This window comes from Saprolegnia parasitica (genome assembly GCF_000151545.1).
Source record: "Saprolegnia parasitica CBS 223.65 unplaced genomic scaffold supercont2.48, whole genome shotgun sequence".
NCBI lineage: Eukaryota > Oomycota > Saprolegniomycetes > Saprolegniales > Saprolegniaceae > Saprolegnia > Saprolegnia parasitica.
Genome location: NW_012156442.1, coordinates 137,069 through 142,466, shown reverse-complemented (window position 1 = coordinate 142,466; position 5,398 = coordinate 137,069).

Sequence of the window (5,398 nt, the reverse complement as noted above, 5' to 3'; positions counted from 1 at the left end):
GCCGACGGATTCCTTCGCGCACTGGCACGACTTGTGCTGCAGCAGTGGTCGAAAGTCCAAGCCCGTGTCGACGCCAAATCCTTGCGCCTTCTGGCGGCTCCCGCAGCGCGCGTAGCCGTTGCAGGCCGACGGGTTCCAAAACTCTTGGTTGGCGGTCGTCGATGCGTCATAGTCGGTGCATTCTAGTCAGTGCAACACAAGCTGTTGGGAAATAGTGTCATTAGGAAGCGATGCATACCGAGCCACGAGTGCGCGGTCGCGGTCGCAGCGAGGAGGCTCAAAATGGAGGTGGACGTCAACATGCTTGTGAGTCGTAGATGCAAAGGCAAAGTGAGTGCGATCGACGGCTCGGACGCTGGCATCGGAACCGCCGCATCGTGCGACGATGGGCCGTTTCAAACGAGAGATATGAACGACCCCGTGGCAGCCGCGAGTGCGACACTGGCCGGTCGGTGGCGTGCGGACACGGCCTCGAATCCGCCCTAGAAGCTAACGGGGCTACATATCTGGAGTCGAGTCCGAGCGAGGAAAACAATTTTTATTCCTTGAGTCTGGCAGTCGCTGGATTGCGCGGGTGACCGATGCTTTGTTCGTGTTGGCTAATGCCTCTACACGGAGAAAGGGGCTGCCGAAATCCAGCATTTTGCAAATCCAGCGCAATGGACGCGAACCTTGTCGCTCGAAACCAGTGCTTTTATCGCTGGACAAGTCGTCGTTAATTGATGCCCTCTCGATGTACAGCGGTAGCTCGACGGTGGCATCGAGTCGATGGACGAGGCCATCAGTAGGGTTGCTGTAGTCGGAAGCGCTGGCTTGGTTGAGAAACGCTGAAGCGGTTGCGTTAGCTCTCCGGTACAAGTAGTGGTGCACATTTACGTTTGCTCGGGACACTGTGTCTGCAATGCGCGAGAAGCCTGTTGGAAGCGCACGTTTCGGACGTAGGTCCTACTTGATCCTGGTTGAAAGGGTATTTGCCAATGTAGTACATACACTATAAGAAGCACGTGATATCGTGTAGTATCCAAACGTCAAATGGTGTTCGTAATCGAAATCACGCTGCCAAGACCAAATTTACCGTAAATATACGCTACTTCCTGCGAAACCACCTGCTCGTATGCGGAAACGCGTGGTTTTATGCGGATTTGTACGCGCCATGCAGAAATGACACTATCACATTGGCCTTTGCTTGTGCAACGGTGCAATTGACATCAGGAATGTCTCAAATACTTTCGTAGCAATGTAAGATTTACAGTAAAAAAGAGCAAGACCGTACTTTTACAGGATCAAATTCTACAGTACAGTTCAGTTCTACTTTGTTTTCAAAGTTGACATCACAAATGACTTTGATGATCGTATGTGACCACGTCCGTTGACTCGGGATGTCGGCCAGAAACTCGAATTGAGTTTTGAGTTGCTGGCTCTTGATGAACGTCCACCGTTGCTATTCCAAGACGGTGTGAGCGGACGCTGGTGTTATGAGAAGTCCTTTGTTTTATTTCATTCTTTATTTTCGACTCTATTCCCTACTACCGTACTGTAGTTTACTATTGTTATCATTGTGTATAGTGGCCCGCAGCTTAACCCGACAATTTCAGTCAAAGTGGACAAATTTGGTCGGAAAATTTTCAATACGTGAAATCCTTCCTAGCGTCATTTTGACACCGCAGAGAGCTGAAGAACGCACACGAGAAGAAAAGAGGGCAAATATACGTTGGTTTCTAGGTCTTTTTAGCTGCAAATTCGGCCTCCATGCGTTCCATGAGGAACACCGACGGAATGGAGCGATGGGATTTGTACTTCTTGACGGCAAACTCTGCGAGATGCGGTGGAAGCCGCTGCGTACACCCACCTGCATGTAGCGATGACAACGCCGCTCGAAGCGCTGAACATGCTGCAGAGGGACTTTAGCGAGAGCCAATGGAACCGTTTCGTGGAGGCTCTTGAACGTGTAGCCGCAGTGTTGGCGGCAGTAGACCTTGGCGCTGCCCCAATAATTTTCGATCGGGTTGAACTCGGGATGGAACTTGGGGAGACCGCTACCTTCAAAGACCTCTTCAAGCACAGTGCTTCAAGCATGGACTTCTGAGCGGCAAAGTCGGGTTGGTGGTCGAGCAAATTGACCGCGCAGAAAGAATACGGTTCTTCAGTCGCACAGGGCGTCTTCCTGCAATGCCCGCGAATCGTCTCGGAAGGGCCGAGTATCTCGCGCTCGCGGAGGATCGTGAGAAGGCCTTTGGGCGTCCCGTTTTCGTGCTGCATACGTTGCGCCAAGGTCTGGCTGCACAGCATCGCCCCACGCATCGCGCTCGCTCCATAGATTAATCTCGTCATCGTTATCCATGTCGACTTCATGCACATGCGGCTCTTCATAATGGAATTCGTCAGTCAAGGGTGGATCAAAGGACGTACGAGTACCATTAGGCAAGGCTCGTGAGCGCGGTCGCCTTCTTCTTCGCTGCTGTCGCTCTCTTGGCAGTCCAGTTCGGTGACGCCACCTAGCGCAAGTGCTTGACGCTCGGCCTCACGAGCCGCCTTGGCGCGATCCAGCTGCAAAGCGCTTGGTCCTGCGCCCCATGGCTGAGTGCTATTAATTATGACCCGGGGCACATCATCCGGATAGTGTTTTTTGATCCGGATAATGGGTGTGGCGACCCGGTGTACGCACCGTGAGGGTGGACATATTTGAGCCTCCGCCTCTGTAAATGACCTCACTTCGAGTTTCAAATTCTCCACAACTAAACCTGCTACGAAGAAGATCAAATTGTCAAGGTGTTCCTCTTTGTCTTGGCTATCGATTTACAGTGCGTTTGACATGCATACCAGCTTTGCATTCGATATTTTGACCGCCAAAAAAGGTCGTCGATCTCTGTCGGTTTAAGGTGCGGGCGACTGTAAATCGAAAGCACTCCATGTGGTGTCAACTTTGACCAACAACAATACTTGTACTCACTCTTTCGAGCAGCGTGCCTTTGGCTAGCTACAGATATGTCGTAACACGGCACCATCCCGCACAGTGATGCATGAGGGTGCCATAACGAGATCAGAGCTACTTTTGGGTGCAAAGCCCAAACACTTTTGGTTGCTGTCCGTTGTTCCCACAAAACGCAAGGATCACTCACTAGTGAAAGCCTGTAGCGGCTACTGAGTAGTACCAATATAACCGCAACCGAGATGCGCGGCCATCTCGTAGGCATCCTCGATTCGACGAAACCACCATGAAAGGAGAGCTGCCCGTGCGGTGGCATGATCGCGAGCACCTAGAAATTTGCTTGTACCGTCGCCGAGCTCTTTCGTGGTTCGATAAAGTTGTCAAAATTCATCGTGTCATTTACAGGATTCCCAGCCGATGACGACGAACGTACCGTCCAGAAGAAGCATGACTCTAGTACTAGTACGCCGTATGCATCTACAAATGTCAACCTGTAGTTGCTTGAATCTGGCGCGGCGTCAACGTCAGCAAGGGAATATACGAACGAGCCTTTCTCCATGCAACATGACTGCATGACAACTGTACATTGCAGAACTCTATAATGTCACATGGTATATGTGCGGTAGCCAAGTCTCGTAGTTGTCGTGTGCAAGCGCCTAGTTGGTCGGATTATGCTATGTACGAGAGGTGATTGTGTACGAGGCTGCTCGTGCCGTGTCAGTGCAGACGTCTAATGTATATACCGATGCTGAGATTTTCTGGCGTTTTTGCTTCCACACTCTTGCAGCGTCGATTGCATGGAGGTGTCTCCACATTTTTGTCATATGTGTGTACTACAAAAAGAGTTTGTGGTATTACAAAGGTTATTTTGCTTAGGGGCCCTTGGTACTAGATCCTTTTCGAGGGATCGATCCCTCGACCATTTTCCCGCGGCAAATATAATGCTTCAACCACTGGGCCATATCACCGCACCCGCTTTTGTAGGGTTTGGGTTGTACCACTGGTTGTCGCCGTCGAAATCGTCTTGATGTTTGTGTGGCCCATTTACCACGTCGTGTGCATTTTACGCGTGTGTAAAACGTTTATCCACGAGAAACACACTCAAGCACACCGTACAAAATGTTTTTTCTTGCAGCTCTACACATGTACTAGTAAAGAAAAGGGAGACATACGTGTGTAAAACGGTGAGAAAAGGAGCCAAGCCAGCTTGCTTCAAATTGTAGGTAGGCTTCGCAAGGGAGGAGTGCTAGGCCCTCGGAAACCAGTCCAAAAGTCAGTGGCAAGCCAACTGGACTCTCGGAATTTGTAAAAATGAATGTGAAAAAAAAACCACACCGAAGTGTGGAAATCAGTTTTCACACTGATTAGAACAGATACTACACTTGATCTTAGCCAAAAGGCCGAGAAGGTATGATCTCCAGTTGGATAAGCGTCACGCTGGATACCTGGGTCCGTCGCGGGCTTTTGGTGTCGCTTGAGATACTGCTTTGTCGCTAAATGCTTCTAGATTTCAGCCGCCACCTTGCGCCTGGATTCAAGAGCCTGCGACGAGAACGAAATCATGGTTGTCAAGTCCTCTTTACGTCTGCATGGAGCTGCTCCAAGGCACGTTGTGCCACTCTTGGAGTATTTGACGACTCCCCATTAAATGATGGGGCTGTAACTATTTTTGCAGTGCAACTTCGAATGAGTCTCGCAGAACGCTTCACAGCACGTTCGACGGTTTCATGACGTGGCGCTCTCCAGTGCAAGGCGTGGTACCTCAGGGTAGATAGATAGATAGGTAGATAGATAGATATATAGATAGATAGATAGATAGATAGATAGATAGATAGATAGATAGATAGATAAATAGATAGATATTTGACTAGAAAGTTCGAACGCGCTGGAACAAACAAAATTAACAAACGTCAAGTTGATACGAGTCGATTGTAGCGGACATTCTACCTCAGTACTGCGACTAGGCGCGGACGCGGGCTTCCCAGCACGTGGCGTAGACGTCCTTGACCGTGTTGAAGTTCCACTGCCACTGGAACGAGTACACGCCGGGCGCAATGTCATTTTCGAGGTTGAAGCAGAGACTGCAGAGCGCGCGGCCTTGGTCGCGAATCCCGCCCTTCTCGTCGCAAAACTTGGGGCAGTGCTGGAACCCCTTGTAGTCGATGACGCCTTCTTGGTGCACCCCGTTGAGGTGCTGGTACTCGATCGGCCACTCGTGGAGCGCGGGGTCGGACGCATTGGCCGACGTGGTGCGGAAAATGCGGACGCCCGTGTCTGGAATGTACGCGTTCGTGCACGGAGCCGCCACGTGGTTCTTGGCCGGGTACGCGACGCACACCTTTTGCCCCGGCACGTAAGTGGCCATCGGCGCCGCGTCCGTGTAGGCGCCGGCGGATTCCTTCGCGCACTGGCACGACTTGTGCTGCAGCAGTGGTCGAAAGTCCAAGCCCGTGTCGACGCCAAATCCTT